The following is a 19,686-nucleotide window of genomic DNA, read 5'->3' on the forward strand; positions in this document are numbered from 1 at the left end:
CCAGCTCTTGGCACCTGCTGGGGCTGAGAGTTAGGTTTTCTGGGTAAGCAGAGGTTGAATGCTTCTCCCTCCTGCTTTCTGCGGGTGCTTGTTTCTCTCATTCTCTCCAGGGCTGGACCAAAGAGACCCTTAGTTGGGTCATAGGCTGCATCCATGACCTCAGCCTTCTGAGCATCACCTAGGCCTGACAGGTTTAGCCACAAGGCTCTCTCACCCGAGACTGCAAGGCCCATAACACGGCCACACCCTTGGACTGCTCCCCTGGAGGAGCGAAGAATGAGATCATTAACCACGCAGATTTCATCCCAGAGGGCTGGGTTCGGGGAACCCGAGTCAAGCTGACGGCCCATGTCTTCCAGAATTTCTGCCTGATATGCTGATAGCAGTGTGACTGCATTAAGCGAGCATACTGACTGTGCAGCGTATTTGTAACTCCTTTGATAAATAGATGCTGTGAGGCGATCTATCTTGTTGGGCAAAGAAATGCTAGAAGAAGCTGAGATTGCCCTGCGGTTAGGATGAAGGTGATACGCCACTGAAGGCTCCACTGCTGGGGGTTCGGTCAGCCCCAGTTCACCCATCCCCTGGATCTCAAGCTTAGAGCAGCCCTTGGTCGGAAGCTTGCTTTTAAAAGGGCTTGACCAATAGCGACTCATTTCTTTCATGCAGGCCGGGACTGCTGGCAGAAGCTGCTTCGATGGCGGCATGGCTGGCGGGAGCCTCTTGCCGTCATACAGGTCGCGTTCTGCCCCTTCGGCATCCTGGGCGGCTGGCCATGGGATGCCTAGCTTGGCAGCAGCCCGTTTGCAGACCTCGTACAAATTGCTGTCCACCTGGGGTGCAACTTCAGCCCCACTCGGTGGCCTGGACTGCTGGGGAGGAAAGGTAGAGTCATCCTCCTGTTCCTCATCCATGTCCTCCAGGTCGAGGAGGTCGGAGTCGGCATCGCCCTCCGTGTCCTCGCCACCCGGCTCGCCCACGTTTTGATCGAGGAGGTCCTCGAACGATGCGGGCATGAGCGGGGACTCTTCTTCCATCATGTCCGCCCAGCTTGTGGAGGCTCGCAGATGACGGATATCGCTCGTAGCAGTAGCGGCCGACAGGCAGGGGTCCTGACTGTTCGTTACTGCTACTCTCAGCCTCCTTTCCAGGACTTTCTCTGGCATCAAAGCACAGTGTGGGCATCCCTGAGGGTCCGCCAGTGAAGCCTGAGCATGCTTGGCACCCATACAGACGATGCACATTGGATGAGGGTCCCTGCCCGAGATGGTGGCACTGCATGATGCGGGGCACGGGCGGGATGCAGCCTCTTTGGCTTTCGGCTCCGACCTTTTGGCGGGAGTAGGAGCCGTAGACATGGTTAGCGGAAAGGGGTGAGACTAGGCTACACCAGGCTCATCTCGACACGTTAGCCCGTGAGTAGCTAGGACTAGCAGCGGGTGTTAAATCCGAGCTAGTCGCCGCTGGAGTCAGCTCGTCGTGACACGTTAGCTGCACTCCGCTAGCCAATATCGTTAGCAACTTAATGCTAACCGAACCCTAGGTCGACTAACAAGCTAATGCTAGTGAGACGCTAATGTGGTTCGTGGCCTGCTAACAAGTTAATGCTAGCCGGACACTGAACGAACAGCTCGCCGTAATGCGTTAGCCCGAGTTACACAACGTCTGCTACCTCGCTAACTAAAAACCAGGAACCGCTGGGACAGCTCGCCTGACGCGGTTGCTGTTCCACAGTGCAACTCTAAGTACACTTCGTTCGAAGGACTTACTCAGCACGATCCAAACTGGAACCGGAAAAACTGCGTTCGGCGACGTACTCCTACACGGGACGCCTGAGAACTGTTAAGCAGCTAATCAAGTTAGCCTGGATGCGCTGAGGGAGCTCAAAGTAGTTTCTCACGGGAAGAAAGCGAGAATGAGTTAGGAGGAGCCGGTTGGCCGTGTTAGAAGGAGGGGGCGGAGCCCTTAGCACGGCTCGACAGGTCTGTCATAGACAGACGTGGTGTCATTCGACCTTCCGTAGTTGGTCACGCCGAGGCGATTCCCATAGTGAAACACCGAGCAAAGTTGTCTGTGAAGGTTCTCAGTCATCCAGGTCATCGTAGTCAAAGGAGTTTGCAAAGAAAAGCGTCTGGACTTCTTTAAGTTGCTTGAAGACGTTTCACCTCTCATCCGAGAAGCTTCTTCAGTTCTAAGGTCAAATGGCCGAGAGTCCCAGATTTAAACCCAGTGGGAGTATCCCCCCAAAGAGGGACAAAGGACCCCCTGGTGATCCTCTAATCACATGCGCCAAGGTGTGAAAGCGGGTGTGGGACCTAATCAGCCAGGGTTTCGGGTGAGCTCATTGTGAAACCTGGCCCCACCTTGTCATGTGAATTCCTGAGGTCAGATGGCCCAGGATGTGAGTGGGCGTTAAGGCGACTGGGGAGGGAACTCAAAACTGGATTATAGATGGCAGACAGTTGGTGTCGTAAACCACCGCCTCTGGTCAAAGATGGTCGCTCACAGTGGACATAGATGGCCTCTTTCACTCCTCTTTCAAACCATCTGTCCTCTCTGTCCAAAATGTGAACATTGGCATCCTCGAAAGAGTGACCTTTATCCTTAAGATGCAGATGGACTGCTGAGTCTTGTCCCGTGGAGGTGGCTCTTCTATGTTGTGCCATGCGCTTGTGAAGTGGCTGTTTGGTCTCGCCAATGTAGAGGTCTGGGCATTCCTCGCTGCACTGTACAGCATACACCACGTTGTTAAGTCTGTGTTTTGGAGTTTTGTCTTTCGGGTGAACCAGTTTCTGTCTGAGTGTGTTGCTGGGTCTGAAGTACACTGGGATGTCGTGCTTGGAGAAAACTCTCCTGAGTTTCTCTGATACACCGGCTACATAGGGGATGAAAACGTTGTTGCGTCTGTCTTTCTTATCCTCCCTCGCTGGTGTCTGATCTTCTTTTCTGTGCCTCTTTGCTGACTTTATGAACGCCCAGTTAGGATAACCGCATGTTTTCAGTGCTTCCTTTACATGTGTGTGTTCCTTCTTTTTCCCTTCAGGCTTAGAGGGAAGCCTTTACACACATGTAAAGGAAGCACTGAAAACATGCGGTTATCCTAACTGGGCGTTCATAAAGTCAGCAAAGAGGCACAGAAAAGAAGATCAGACACCAGCGAGGGAGGATAAGAAAGACAGACGCAACAACGTTGTCATCCCCTATGTAGCCGGTGTATCAGAGAAACTCAGGAGAGTTTTCTCCAAACACGACATCCCAGTGTACTTCAGACCCAGCAACACACTCAGACAGAAACTGGTTCACCCAAAAGACAAAACTCCAAAACACAGACTTAACAACGTGGTGTATGCTGTACAGTGCAGCGAGGAATGCCCAGACCTCTACATTGGCGAGACCAAACAGCCACTTCACAAGCGTATGGCACAACATAGAAGAGCAACCTCCACGGGACAAGACTCAGCAGTCCATCTGCATCTTAAGGATAAAGGTCACTCTTTTGAGGATGCCAATGTTCACATTTTGGACAGAGAGGACAGATGGTTTGAAAGAGGAGTGAAAGAGGCCATCTATGTCCACTGTGAGCGACCATCTTTGAACAGAGCTGGTGGTTTACGACACCAACTGTCTGCCATCTATAATCCAGTTTTGAGTTCCCTCCCCAGACGCCTTAACGCCCACTCACATCCTGGGCCATCTGACCTCAGGAATTCACATGACAAGGTGGGGCCAGGTTTCACAATGAGCTCACCCGAAACCCTGGCTGATTAGGTCCCACACCCGCTTTCACACCTTGGCGCATGTGATTAGAGGATCACCAGGGGGTCCTTTGTCCCTCTTTGGGGGGATACTCCCACTGGGTTTAAATCTGGGACTCTCGGCCATTTGACCTTAGAACTGAAGAAGCTTCTCGGATGAGAGGTGAAACGTCTTCAAGCAACTTAAAGAAGTCCAGACGCTTTTCTTTGCAAACTCCTTTGACCGAGCGAAGTTAGAAAAAGAACCCAAGCTTATATTAGAAATTATTGTGAGTTGTAATTCTTTTCCCTATGCTACTATATAGGGAGTGCAGAATTATTAGGCAAATGAGTATTTTGTCCACATCATCCTCTTCATTCATCTTGTCTTACTCCAAGCTGTATAGGCTCGAAAGCCTACTACCAATTAAGCATATTAGGTGATGTGCATCTCTGTAATGAGAAGGGGTGTGGTCTAATGACATCAACACCCTATATCAGGTGTGCATAATTATTAGGCAACTTCCTTTCCTTTGGCAAAATGGGTCAAAAGAAGGACTTGACAGGCTCAGAAAAGTCAAAAATAGTGAGATATCTTGCAGAGGGATGCAGCAGTCTTAAAATTGCAAAGCTTCTGAAGCGTGATCATCGAACAATCAAGCGTTTCATTCAAAATAGTCAACAGGGTCGCAGGAAGCGTGTGGAAAAACCAAGGCGCAAAATAACTGCCCATGAACTGAGAAAAGTCAAGCGTGCAGCTGCCAAGATGCCACTTGCCACCAGTTTGGCCATATTTCAGAGCTGCAACATCACTGGAGTGCCCAAAAGCACAAGGTGTGCAATACTCAGAGACATGGCCAAGGTAAGAAAGGCTGAAAGACGACCACCACTGAACAAGACACACAAGCTGAAACGTCAAGACTGGGCCAAGAAATATCTCAAGACTGATTTTTCTAAGGTTTTATGGACTGATGAAATGAGAGTGAGTCTTCATGGGCCAGATGGATGGGCCCGTGGCTGGATTGGTAAAGGGCAGAGAGCTCCAGTCTGACTCAGATGCCAGCAAGGTGGAGGTGGAGTACTGGTTTGGGCTGGTATCATCAAAGATGAGCTTGTGGGGCCTTTTCGGGTTGAGGATGGAGTCAAGCTCAACTCCCAGTCCTACTGCCAGTTTCTGGAAGACACCTTCAAGCAGTGGTACAGGAAGAAGTCTGCATCCTTCAAGAAAAACATGATTTTCATGCAGGACAATGCTCCATCACACAAGTACTCCACAGCGTGGCTGGCAAGAAAGGGTATAAAAGAAGAAAAACTAATGACATGGCCTCCTTGTTCACCTGATCTGAACCCCATTGAGAACCTGTGGTCCATCATCAAATGTGAGATTTACAAGGAGGGAAAACAGTACACCTCTCTGAACAGTGTCTGGGAGGCTGTAGTTGCTGCTGCACGCAATGTTGATGGTGAACAGATCAAAACACTGACAGAATCCATGGATGGCAGGCTTTTGAGTGTCCTTGCAAAGAAAGGTGGCTATATTGGTCGCTGATTTGTTTTTGTTTTGTTTTTGAATGTCAGAAATGTATATTTGTGAATGTGGAGATGTTATATTGGTTTCACTGGTAAAAATAAATAATTGAAATGGGTATATATTTGTTTTTTGTTAAGTTGCCTAATAATTATGCACAGTAATAGTCACCTGCACACACAGATATCCCCCTAAAATAGCTAAAACTAAAAACAAACTAAAAACTACTTCCAAAAACATTCAGCTTTGATATTAATGAGTTTTTTGGGTTCATTGAGAACATGGTTGTTGTTCAATAAAAAAATTATTCCTCAAAAATACAACTTGCCTAATAATTCTGCACTCCCTGTGGTACAAAGATTTTAGGGTTCCCCTACCTGCTTGATCTCACTGTAGCCCTTGACTGTTCTCATTTTACCAATCAGATGTGCAGGCAAAGTCACCCTTTACCACGTAGGCAACAGAAAATAGTTCTTTTGTTTTTGAATTACCTTTAACTGCAGGTGTTCTACATGAGTCAAACTAAGCACATTCATTAGAATTATTATTTAGATAAAAAATATTTGTATTCTCATGTAATAATATTTTATTATTATATTAATATAGCAAAAGGTTCAGTTAGCAATTACAAAAGTAGTTAGTAGAACTGTCCTTCAAGAAGCTTTTTTACTTTCTTACTTTGAGTACATTTCAGAGCCTGTACTTTCTCACCTTTACTTGTTTAAGGTGCAGAGTTGGCAAAAGTACAGAATTTCTGTACTTAAGTAGAAGTGCAAGTACTACTGTTAAAAAATACTCCAGTAAAAGTTTAAGGACTTATTCCCCTCCTTTACTCAAGTAAAAGTAAAGAAGTACAGGCTCTAAAATGTACTAAACAAAAGTAAAAAGTAGCTCTATGCAGGATGTTTCTATTTTTGTGCTAACTGAAGCTTGTGCTATAATAACATAATGATAAACTAATCTCACCAGATGGAAACACAAACTTTAGTCTAACTTTTTAAATTCTAATTGTACTAAGCTTAAATCTGAAGAAAAAGAAGAAAAATACAAATTTATGTCTATTTTCTACATTGTAGAGGGTGTGAGGAAAAGAATCACACTTCAAGATAATTTCTATTAAGAGCTTCAGTAGATTTGTACAGTGTACAGGCTATGATCTGCTGACCTGCTGCGCTTTGTGGATGTACACAACTGAATTCAACCAGATGTCAGCAGATGTTTCATGAGTTGTCCTGGTTGATTTCCATCCTCTACACTGACAGTACACTGTTTATGCTTTTTTCTAGATAGTATAAAGTTGGTATCAAGGTTTATTGGTTAATTTAGTTAATGGATAAAATTCAAATAAAAAAAGAATCATATTAAGGTCTGCTAAACTTGATGTAACCTTACTCTGTCCATGAAACCACAGCCACTGTGCACCTGTCATGCATACTGTTCTTTACTATAAATCCATCACAATACAGCAAACTAACATTTTTATCCTGCACTAACCTGCAGAGGATTTTCATGCCTTTAAATAACACTGTTAGTTTACCTCAGTCTGTTTGGCATCTTATGAAAAAACCATATTGTCACATATACAGACCTGATATCTGATTTAAAAACATGAGGACTTACATGTATGCTTTAAATGTGCAGTCCTTCCCTTTAAACCTCTCTTCTTCCTCTCCTGTCCTGTCTTTTGTATCTTTCTCCATCTCTGAGTGAAGTTAGCTCTTTCTTTTCTCTCCATGTGAAATAGCCATGTGAACCTCTGGAATTGTCAAACAGATTAGGTGTGTGAAATCCTTTCACTCAATTTATAGTTTTTGTCGTCACTCTCACTGTCATGGATGTGTTGATGGTCGAGAGACAGTGGCAGTGGGAAAAAATTTCACATGTTAAGAAGAATATTGATCTTGTCTACATAGTGATTCTAACATTCAAACCTTGAAAGATGCATCAGAAAGCAATTTATGGTTAGTATCTTGCCCAAGGATATTTGGCATGCAGAGAGAAGCCTGGAATTGACCTACACTGACAGTGAGGTCAGTGGAGAGAATGATCTTGAGCGTTCTCATTCTAGTAAATGAGGAACCGGTTAATGGGCATGCAATCAGGTGTCAGGCCACTTCTTTTCTGAGCCACATTTGTTAGCACTGCAGAAACACATTGACCTCAAGTCGGAGGAAGTGATGACTGCCAAAAACTGAACCGTGAGAAAGACGCTATTGTAGACATGTTCAGTATATACAACCTGCTGGATTCCGACATGTTTCTTTCACTGGAAGCTATATTTCATTTGGCTTTGATAAAAACCAGTTAGCAGCTGTAGCTGTGGGATATTTTTCAGTGCCATATACTGGCTACATACCTGCCTCAGTAAGATCATTGATCATCACTGGATGATCACTGCTCATATTAATCCATTGTTATTACCTAAAATAGTAACTGTATTTGTCCTCTATAGCAGTGGTCTCAGACCCCTGGGCAACTGATCCGTGAGTCATTTGGTACTGGGCCGCAATAGTTGAGGTCATGGTTTTTATCAGTTTTTAGCGTTATTTTTTATCGTTTTTATCGTTAACTCGGTTTCCCTGGGTCTTTTCCCGTGTGTTATGAATAAATCTTCTTTGTTTGGTACCGGTACTGGTTTTATTTTGTTGTAATTCAAGGACGGTCCATGAAAATGTTGTCGGATATAAACTGGTCCGTGGTGTCATGACTGTGTGAAGGCAGGCAAGAATGGTGGACCCAAAAGCAGGACTCACGGAGGCAAAAGTGAACTCAAAACTACAGACCTTTATTGCTGGACAGCAGGCAAAACAGAAAACTGGCAAAACTGGGAATGTAACTAAACCAAACAGGCAGACAGGCGGGCAGACGGAACACACAGTGGGGAGTGAGGGACGACGCGACAACGAGCAGGGGAAGACGCAGACACTAAATACAAGAGGTGAACAAAACTGAGAGGAAGCAGCTGGGAGACACGGCTGACACTGATTACACAGACGAGACGGAGGAGCACACAAAACTGAACCTGACAAAACTGACATAAGACACAGACCTTCAAAGTAAAACAGGAAATTCAACACACATGCAGACACAGACTCAAAACTTACAGAACAGGAACAGAGGGGGTACAGAACCGAAACCTAACAAATAGAAAATCATAACAAAAGACATAACCAGAATAAACAAGAACATAAGATTATATAAAAAAAACACAAAACACTGAGTCATCAGGCTCAGGACCATGACACGTAGAGCAAAAAAGGTTAAGTTAAGCTGGTTACTTAAAAAGATTACTGTTTTTCAAGTAACCAGTAAAGTAAGGGATTACTATTGCAACAACGGTAATTAGATTACTGTTACTTTACCGTGAGCACACTGTGTTATTGCATTACTAAACCGTTGTGATTTTGTTTTTGAGTGTCTCATGACAATGACGTAAGCCCGTGCAATGTCGTTGCAGCAACAGACGTGTGTAGATCAACAATGGATAATATGGAGTGTGGGAGAGAGTACGACCACTCAGCATTTAAAGCGTGGAAGTACTGACCTTACTTTGAGTTTGATTCTGTAAAAAGTAACAAAAACATTAGCGTCCGCTGTACACTCTGTGAGGGAAGAAAACTTCTTTCTGCAGCGTAAAAATTAAACTTCAAATCTGAGCAAGCAACAAGCACGCTGCCACGGGAATGTGAAATCCACAGAGAAACCCCCGGATCCCCCCACTCACATGACCGCTGCGGCACCGAGCAAACTTCCACCCGCCCCACTCCTGCTAAACAGGTGAAAGTAGATTTAAGAATGACAGGAATTAGTGCCGCTGAATCTTTGATTTTATTTATTTTTTGCTGTGTTTTTCTTGCATCCATTTGAAAGAGTGAGTGTAAACACAAAACCATTTTATTTTATATGCTGGAATATGCAGAAAATAGCTTTAAATGTTAAATAAATTTCTTCCAGTCAGAGAATGTTGCATATATTTAAATTTTTGCTTGATGTAATGTGCATAAGGTTAAAAAATTAAAACTAACAAAACAAATTTAAATAAGAGACTTTTTCATTTGATTCAATTTTATATGATTATGCATAAAAAAATAGAATTGGGCTGAAAGGTCTATTGTTTTAATTCTCATTCAGGTTGTGTAGTTACTTTTTAAAAAACAACTAAGTAACTAATTACTTTTAAAAGTAATCAGTAAAGTAACAGACTTATTTCTGGGAGAAATAATCAGTAATTGGTACATAATTACTATTTTCAAGTAACTTAACCAACACTGAATAAGACACATTTTTATGAGAAAAGGAAAACAAAAATTGCTCTAGAAACTTGTTAAACCAAAAAGGTTCACTTCCCTTTTATGCATGCATCCTCCATATGTATTTCAGTCACTTCAAAATGCAACTTCTGCTATTATCTGCAGTGTCATGAACTTTCTATAGCATACCGATGGTAGTAGCAGAATAAATGGAGTGCGAGCTGAGAGATATGAGATGAACCAGGCAAGGGGGGTATGGTTGTCTCTGTCTCCCAGTGTGTTATGCGGTTTGATAAGATTAAAGAACTTGCCTAAAATAGGTCTCCATCTCCAGCTTGTGCAAATGAATACACATATCAATATTATAGAGAGATAACAATGAAATAATTGTAATAAAAAAATAATCAAAAACCCTTGGTCTTCTATCCCTGTCTTTCTGTAACATAAATAACAAGCAGACAGTTTTTTTTCACAGTACCACAGATTAACTCCTTGGGTTCTTGAGTTTATCTGCATACATCCTGTTCACAGGTCAGCTGTTAAAAATCTGCTGATTTAGGAAACATGCCCAAATTAACTGGTGATAGTCGCAATTTAAAGTGGGCAGCTGCCTGCTCAATATAAAGTAATGTTGTTGCAATATTCTGCACAAAAAAACAATTGAAGCTTGATTCCTCAGCGCACAGCTGCTGGAGCTTGTGTTTCCCCTCTAACTAATTTGGGTTAAAAATGACAAATGGGATTTAAACGGGGGGAGTGCTGCAAACCCTTGGGCTTCTTTCAGTGAGCTTGATGTTATAGTCACCTGAAATGGTTTTCACTTCACATTTGTGCCTTGTCAGGGTTCATTCGTGAAATCTCTTGACTTCTTAGGCAATCAAATGGTTGGGACCATCAGTTGTGTTGTACAGAAGTCAGGGTTGGTACAGAGCTGACAGCCCTGCTTGCCAACTGTTACCCACATAGCAAGCAGGTCTGGCCTGGATCTGGTATCAAGCTGGCACTGCTGGCTGACTTCTGGCATGATAAGACGTATGTCATCTAGATATGGGCCAGGCCTGGCATAGATGGCACTGTCTATGTGATGGCATGCCACATCTGTCTTGATTGTGGTTTGGTTTATGTGGCCAAGGCCCATAGAAAACAGGTCTGGCCCAGATCTGGCACCAAGCTGGCACTTCTGACTGACCGGTGTCATGCCAGAGTGTATGTCAACCAGATATGGGCCAGGTCTGGCAATGATGCCACTGTTTATGCGATGGCATGCCATATCTGGCTTGATTGTGGTTTGGTTTATGTGGCCCAGGCTCATAGAAAACAGGTCTGGCCCGGATCTGGCATCGAGCTGGCACTTTTGACTGACTGGTGTCATGGCAGAGTGTATGTCAACCAGATGTGGGCCAGGTCTGGCAATGATGCACTATTTATGTTCCTATTTTCCTATTTTAGTTAGAAAACCCAAATGCCATGTTGCAATACTATACTGATATGGTAGCCAATGTTTCAAATGCAGGTTTGACAGGTTTGTGAGTGTACACTTTATCCAAAACCTAGTAACGGTTTAGTCATCTTTGCCAGTGGGTGGCTGTGTCTGTTACTAGATGCAGAGTTCTAGTAACAGACACACCTCTACATCAACTATTCAGAGGAGACTGAGTGAATCAGGGCTTTATGTCAAATAGCTGCTAAGAAATCACTACCAAAAACAACAAGCAGAAGAGATTTGTTTCAACCAAGAAACATAAGTGTCATGGTCCCTGTGCCTCCCCGGCCAGCCCAGTGTGGCCACAAGTGTTTGTTGTTTGTCTCTCTCTCTCTCTCTCTCTCTCTCCCCTACCTGTCTGCCTGGGCGGAGCTCTGACTGGGCTCCCGCCCTTGGCCCACGCACCTGCAGCTGATCTCGAGTGATTTGCAGTGGATCTCTGGCTCTTCTTAAGGCTGGGGCTCTGAGCTATTCGTCGCTGGAATATTGAGTAACCTCGGTAGTAAGCTCCAGAGTGTTAGTTTCTTGTTGCCTTTTGGCGTTGTTGCTTCGTGTGATTAATCGCTTGTTTCCTGTGGACAGGAATCCCTTTCCCTTGGTGCCCTGGGTGTGCTTAGTTGCTGGTGTGCGGTGTTTCTGGATTCCCTCGTGTGTGAAGAGCCCCTTTCCCGGATTCCCCTGTGCCCTGGATCCCCCTTGCCCTCTCACCTGTATATAGTCGCACCTGGTGTCGTGTATCAATAAAAGGAACTGTATTTTAGCTGCCTCGTCTGCGCTTGAGTCCGTCCACCATCGTGACAATAAGGAATGGACATAAGACCAGTGGAAATCTGTGCTTTGGTTTGATGAGTCCAAATTTAAGATCTTTGGTTCCACCCACTGTATCTTTGTGCGACGCAGAAAAGGTGAATGGATGGTCTCAACAGGCATTGTTCCCAGCATGTCGAAGGGAGCAGGAGGTGTGTGTCATGAACTGGTAGAAATACAAGAAGTGGGACCCAAGAGCAGACTCAATACATGAGTTGAACTATTTACAAGGTTTATTTACAAAATGTGAACCTAAATAAGAACATGGCTCAAAACTGAAACTTAAACAGGGGACCTAGACCCGAGAAAGGTCAAGGGCAGAGAAATGCTTAAACCTGAGGAGCACACAGAGAGCCAAGGAACGGGGAGCTCTGCAACAGAGGAGAGGGAGGTTACTGGGCAGGAAGGCAAGAGAATGACCAGATGTGAGTACGTACTGCCGTGGGGTGTGCTTACTTGCAGATTGGAGATGGTGAGTCCTGGGGGAGATTTCCGTGAGAGTGTCCAGTGGGGTCAGCATGGTGACAGAGCATATCCAGTATCAGAGGAGTGATGACAGGCAGGAGGGCAGCCGGGTGAATGAGTTGAGTATGGAATTCCTTAGTTTGAGATCTGACAGTAGTAGTTGGAGCAATTCGGGCCAGCGCTGACATAACATGGCAGGAGCAGACTCTAGTACAGGGGTCGGCAACCTGCGGCTCCGGAGCCGCATGGGGCTCTTTAGTCCTTATACTGCGGCTCCGTGTGGTTTGGGAAAATAAATTAGAAGTATTTAGCTGAAGTGTATTTTATTTGTGTTTAGTTCTTTTTTAACTTGTAGTTCTAAATTGGAAGATTATTGTGATATTGAAATATAAAAATAAAATTATATTTTATTATTTTTCGTCGTTCAAAATAAGCGTCACACTCGCGGAAGCCGGTGTACCCGCCGAAACGCCGTTCATTTATTGAGACTTTCAACCCCAGGTAGGCCAATTATGGATCTTTGGATCCACATTATGTCAGCAGCTGTTCTCCACCGTGAACTATGTTAAAAACAAACACCGCTCACGCCTCACAGATGACAGCTTACAGTCCTGCGTAAAGATGAAAGTGACTTCGTACAGCCCCGATTTACAGACGCTGTGCGCAGAGGTTCAGGAGCAGAAGTCCCATTGTAAACATACCACGGCAGACCCGACGATGTTTCCATGAACACGCTTTTCAGCATCTCTTTATTGACCACTTTTCACACACGGTTGCTGTACGCATACAGCCAGCTGTAGCTTTTCAGCTCACAGCCCGACAACACAACAGCAGAGAGAGAACAGACTTTAAGGCGGCGAGGGGTGATTGCGGGTGCTGCTCAGGTGCGTCCGACTCCCATTCAGCGGCACTGCAGACCACGCCCTGCCACACACATTAACCAGGTAAAATAAATATTTATGCAGAATTTTGCAGATATTTATTTTTCATTTTTTTTGTAGCATAGTGATTTCTTTCCAATTATTTTTTAAAATTCAGGTCAAGGCTCCGCTACGTTCCAAAAGCCCAAAGGCGATATAAGGGTGGCGGCTCACAACAGTTTTTCTTTGCTTCATGGATCATTTCAGTTCAGCTTTTAAATTCATTTAAGAGACCTTCAACTGAGTGTATTTCATTTTTGTTATATTTCTTTAAGAGTTCAAAATGTGTTAATTACATAAATAAAATGTAATTTTCTCTGTAGCACTTCATGGATTTCATAAGCAACACACTTTAGTTGTTCACAGAAAGCATAAAGGTTAAAAAAACAATATATACAGTGTTATCTTCATTTTAGATGTCAAAAAGTGTTTGCGGCTCCCAGTGTTTTCTTTTGCGTGGAAACCGGGTCCAAGTGGCTCTTTGGATGTTAAAGGTTGCTGACCCCTGCTCTAGTAGGAACTGAGGACAGAGAGCAGTGTTAGATACAGGACGGAGGACCATGGAACTGAACACTAGGAAGCCAATTTACCACCAGAGGTAGCAGGATGAACTGGCGTTGAGAAGCAGGCAGTGCTGGTTTAAAAATCCTCCTTCTGATTGCTGCTGGATAAGAGCAGGTGAGGTGCCGAAAACTCCACCTTGGAGGATCGTCAGGACACCTCTCGCACACAGTGGAAAATCCCCAGGCACTCCCACGGAAAATGAGGAAGTCTTTAATCTTGCCAAACCACATGACACACTGGCAGACAGACAACCATTTGGTGAAAATGATCAATCTGTGGATCCAACATCTGCAACATGGATGGACTGTAAACAAATCTAACCAGTTAATGTAAAAACCAGTTATCCTGGAACACCGACAAAGTTACGTAACATTAGTTATGTTAGTACTTGATGTGGCTCAGGTTCCACTTGCTTTTAAAGCCTTTGTTTTAAATTGTACTTTAATCTTACAGAGATTGTGATGACTTTATAGATAATCAGTGGCAATAATATATCCACAATTAGAGCAAGCCGAAAAATGTACACAGGTTGTGAATGTTTCCTGGGTTTTTAGTCCTGAATATTACTTGAGGTGCCCGTAAAAGTGGAATTTAGGATTCATTGCATTAATGTTAATGGTAGCTTGGTTATTTTGCTGCCTTGGTTTGGTGGTGTTGAGCCAAACAGAATTCAACATTTGTTTTAATAAGCTGACAGTTCACTTCTTAAGCTAAAAGAAAGGTGGTTTATTCATAGGAGTCAAACATTTGGCCAGTATACCAACTGGGATCTCAACCAGTGTTGCCAACGCCTCAATAAGGAAAATCGCTATTGGCTGTCCTAAAAGTCACTAAATGAGGTCATCACCTAATCTGCATAAATGGTCATGCTTATGTAATTGTAACCTACGGAGAGAGAAATAACATCGTGGAAGAGACATAAAGTGAGTAAAAAACACAATAAATGCATTTAGAATATATTTAGAACTATGAATTAAATTCCTTTTAGCAATTATTGTTGTCACAATTCCAACCCATCTCCTTTATCCAGGCTCGGTACCGGCAAAAGTGACCTGAAATAGGCACTCTGGCGGAGTTACTTTTGTGTGTGTGTGTGTGTGTGTTTAAGTAGTTTTAAACCTTGTGATCCACAAAAAGTAAGAGTAAAAGAAGAACTGACTGCATTACAGTCAGGCCGGGAGCAGCGGCTTTGCTCATGCGCGATTCATTTGCAGTTTTGGAGGCGTAGGGGGTGAACATCTCCTGCTCTGAGAGCAGCTGGGGGCGACTGCTGCGTGATGATGATCCGTTGCCTGTGAGCGCGTTGGCATGGGCAAGGTGCTCATGGCAGCATCCGCTGCTTGTTGAGAGTAAGACCAATACGTGCTTTCACGTAAAAAAGTAGTAAGATAAGATAAGATAAGATAAGATAAGATAACCTTTATTAGTCCCACATGTGGGAAATTTGTTTTGTCACAGCAGGAAGTGGACAGTGCAAAAGTTATGAAGGAAAAATTAGAATAAAATAAGATAAGAATAAATACAGTACACAACTGTACAGAATAGAATAAAATAAAATACTATATACAGTAGAGTAAAATAGAATAAAATATACAATAAGATAAAAATAGAATACAAATGCTATATACAACTGAGTAAAAATACAATGATGCCAGAAAGGATTATTGCACATTAGTGTTATTGCACATTTGTGGATGTGTGTGTTTGATCAGTTAAAGTCTTTATTGTAGAGTCTGACAGCAGTGGGGAGGAAAGACCTGCGAAATCTCTCCGTCCCACACCGTGGGTGCTGCAGCCTGCCACTGAAGGAGCTGCTCAGTGCTGTCACAGTCTCATGCATGGGGTGGGAGATGTTGTCCATCAGGGATGACAGCTTAGCCGCCATTCTCCTGTCACTCACCACCTCCACTGGGTCCAGAGGGCATCCTAGAACAGAGCTGGCCCTTCGGATCAGCCTGTTCAGTCTCTTCCTGTCCCCAGCAGAGATGCTGCCACCCCAGCAGACCACACCATAAAAGATGGCTGAGGCCACCACAGAGTCATAGAAGGTCTTCAGGAGTGGGCCCTCCACTCCAAACGACCTGAGTCTCCGCAGCAGGTACAGCCTGCTCTGCCCTTTCCTGTAGAGGGCGTCTGAGTTATGAGTCCAGTCCAGTTTGCTGTTCAGATGAACACCAAGGTACCTGTAGCTGTCCACAGCCTCAATGTCCATACCTTGGATGTTCAGTGGTTGCAGTGGAGGATGTTTGTGCCTGCGGAAGTCTACCACCAGCTCCTTGGTTTTACTGGCATTGATCTGGAGGTAGTTCAGCTGGCACCAGTCCACAAAGTCCTGAGTCAGTCCTCTGTACTCCTTGTCGTCCCCATCAGTGATGAGGCCGACTATTGCAGAGTCATCAGAGAACTTCTGCAGGAAGCACTGGGTGGAGTTGTGGGAGAAGTCTGCAGTGTAGATGGTGAAGAGGAACGGAGCCAGAACCATTCCCTGTGGGGCCCCCGTACTGCAGACGACCCTGTCCGACACACAGCCCTGAGTCCTCACATACTGTGGTCGGTCGGTGAGGTAGTCCAAAATCCAGGTAGTGAGGTGATGGTCCACTCCAGAGTTCTCCAGCTTGTCCTTCAGAACCGAGGGAAGAATAGTGTTGAAGGCACTGGAGAAATCAAAGAACATGATTCTCACAGTGCTCCCAGCGGTCTCCAGGTGAGCGAGGGAGCGATGTAGGAGGTGAATGATGGCATCATCCGCTCCAATACCAGGCTGGTAGGCAAACTGAAGTGGGTCCAGTGATGAGCTCACAAGGCGCCGAAGCTGAGCCAGGACCAACCGCTCCAGGGTCTTCATCAGGTGGGATGTCAGAGCCACCGGCCTGTAGCTGTTGAGGTCCTTGGGGCGTGAAGTCTTTGGCACTGGTACAACACAGGAGGTTTTCCAGAGCTGTGGGACTCTTCCCAGCCTCAGGCTCAGGTTGAAGAGGTGCTCCATCACACCACACAGTTGGTCCGCGCAGGACCTGACGACCCTCGAGCTGATGCCATCTGGACCCGCTGCCTTCTTGGGTTTAATCCTCCTCAGTTCCCTCCTAACCTGGGTGGTTGAGAGAGACAGGATGGAGCCTTGTGTTGAGTGTGTATTGGATGCTGTTGTTGGGGGTGGGGAGGAGTGAGCAGGGTGAATAGAGGAGGTGTGAAGTGTCTGAGGTGTCAGAGGTGCAACAGCAGCAGTGGGGGTGGGTGAGTCTGCAGCCGATGTTGGAGACTGCCTCATGGCTGAATCAAATCTGTTGAAGAAATGATTCAGTTCATTTGCCCACCTCACATCCCTCCCAGGCAGAGAGTTCTGATGTTTGTGGCCTGAGATGGTTCTGAGGCCTCTCCAGACTTCACCAACGTTATTTTGCTGAAGCTGGTTCTCCATCTTCTGCCTGTAGCTATCCTTCCCATTCCTTATCAGTCCCCTCAACTCTCTCTGCACCCTTTTCAACTCCTCTTTGTCTTTGGATTTGAAGGCCCTCCTCTTCTGCTTGAGTAACAAGTCTTCCTAATAACACCAGCAAAAGTAGCCAGATTTGTCACTTTTAAGAAAAAAAGTCACTAGGGGGGTCTGAAAACTTGCTGAATATAGCGACAAAGTCGCTAAGTTGGCAACACTGATCTCATCTTATTTAGTACCCTGTAATAACACAAACAGTAAACGTAGAAATGCGGCTTCTCTTGTGCTATTTTTGTAGTAGTTTATAGCACCTGATCCTGGTACCTTTTTGTCTGTCCTGCCCTTTTCCCTTACCTCTTTTTTTCTTTCTAACTTAGGAATTCATGTACATACTTTTATTTTACAATAAAACTAGTGTTTTAATCATGCCGCTTATCAAACATTTGATTTCTTTTCCTTTGTCTGAGAACTGCAAGTGTCCAGAGTCAGGACAGACTGAGAAACCGCCTCTGATCATCTGTGGTGTCTCTGAAGGCGAGCTGATGGGACAGAAACTTTCCCACTTTCCACACAAGGACACATTCAGCAGTGTGTGAGGAAGAGGAGGAGGAAGACGAGCCAGCCAGCACCAACTGAGAGAATAAACATGCTGTTCCATCTTTTTGAAGGACTGCTAGATTTTAAATTTTAAAATAAATAATTATCAGTCCTGAATCAATGTCATTAGGAAATGTTAATATAATTGTATCACTAAAGTGTTTGCAGTGTGGGAGAAAGTGCTCAGGAACATCTACTAAAAAGTATAAAAGGCAGTATAATGTTCTGTATTCAGAAACATAGCACCAGAATGTACCTGAAAATAATAACAGTATTTTTTGTCTTTGTTTATATGAATTATGGTGACCTGGCTGAAAATCACAAAACTGAAAAAGTGTTCCTCCTGTATCTGAGGTTTGACTAACAGATGGACTCTCTTTTCTAGCACCCTGGCATAGACTTTCCCGGTGTGGCTGAGGAGTGTGATTCTGAGTATCCCTCAGGTGGGAATTAAAGATTTCACATACTGGGGCATGTGCCCGGCATTATAAGCACACCCTCACTGTACGTTTAGGTGCCCTAGGTCTGTCCAGGATCCTCCCCCACCACCTGATCCAGCTCACCACCAGGTGGTGATCAGCTGACAGCTCAACACCTCTTTTCACCTGAGTGTCCAGAACATAAAACCACATATCTGATGACACAATTATAAAATCGATCATTGACTTGCAGCCTATGGTGTCCTGGTGCCACGTGCACTTATGGACAAACATGTTGTTTGTTATGGACAAACTGTGGTTTGCTCAGAAGTCCAGTAAAAAAGCATTGGTCTGGTTCAGATCTGGTTGGCTGTTCCTCCCAGTCATGTCCCTCCATCTCACTGTCATTGCCAACATGAGCGTTGAAGTTAGTAGGACGACTGAGTGCCCAGTTGGAGCATCCTCGAGGGAGAAGACCGGATACTCTAAATTATTGTTCATCGCATAAGTGCAGACAACAGTCAGGATCCATTCCCAATCCAAAGGTGCAAAGCCCTCCTATCCATACTAAGATGCCCACCCCAGCTGCCTCTCATCAAGGGCAACTTCAGACCGAGACAGAGTCCAGCCCTTCTCCAGGAGACTGTTTGTAGTGCCCAAGCTGTGTGTTGAGGTGACCCTGACTATATCTAGCCGTAACTCTCAACCTAACACACTAGCTCAGTTCCTTCCCCACCAGAGAGGTGACTTTCCATCTCCAAGTTGATTGATACCCGATTACGAAAAATTGTTCCTGTCCCCCACCCAGCACACATTGCCCCTGACCCCTACAGTAGGGCCCTGGGGGTGGTGGGCATACAGGACAGTGGGCCTATGAACTATTTTCAGGCTGGGCCCCATGGGCTAAAGCCCGGCTACCAGGCGCTCAACCTCGGGTACCCTCCCCGTTCCTGACCCTGGTAATCCTATCTGGGGCAGGGTGAATTGTTCCCTAGATCTTCTGCTCATAGGGGTTTTTAAATCACTCTTTGTAGGGTTCCTCACCCAGGACCAATCTGCCATGGGAGACCCTACCAGGGGGAAAAGCCCCCCGACAACATAGCTCCTGAGATGAAACAGAAGATTCATCAATGTGAAGCTGATAGAATTTGCATTTACAGTAACATGTAAAACATAGCTTATTATAAACTTTACCACAGTGAAACACTGCTGTAAAAATGCTTTGTATGTCTTTCTAGAGCTTGTTATATCTCTTAATAACTGCTTTCTTGGACCGAAAGGGGACAGGCACTGTTTGATATATTGAAGCTACAGTGCTGCCAGACAATAAATTAATATTTTGTAATTCAACAAAACACAAATAGCCTGTTTCAGTACAGAATAAATGGATCTCAGAAAGTCAAAGAATTTTCTAAATTTTTAGACAAAATTTAAAAGGAGACCCATTAATAAATGTATAGTTAATCTTTGACTCCGCAGATGGTAA

General features: G+C 44.7%; 1 long non-coding RNA gene across 1 annotated transcript; it reads left to right on the forward strand.

The window, feature by feature from the left end:
* The first annotated feature begins 11,331 nt into the window (after window positions 1–11,331).
* On the forward strand, window positions 11,332–11,755 carry LOC109196129 (uncharacterized). Its single transcript, XR_002057585.2, has 2 exons — window positions 11,332–11,494; window positions 11,578–11,755. It is a non-coding gene; the product is annotated as an uncharacterized LOC109196129 (long non-coding RNA).
* The last annotated feature ends 7,931 nt before the right edge of the window (window positions 11,756–19,686 follow it).

Source organism: Oreochromis niloticus, linkage group LG20, assembly GCF_001858045.2.
Source record: "Oreochromis niloticus isolate F11D_XX linkage group LG20, O_niloticus_UMD_NMBU, whole genome shotgun sequence".
NCBI lineage: Eukaryota > Metazoa > Chordata > Actinopteri > Cichliformes > Cichlidae > Oreochromis > Oreochromis niloticus.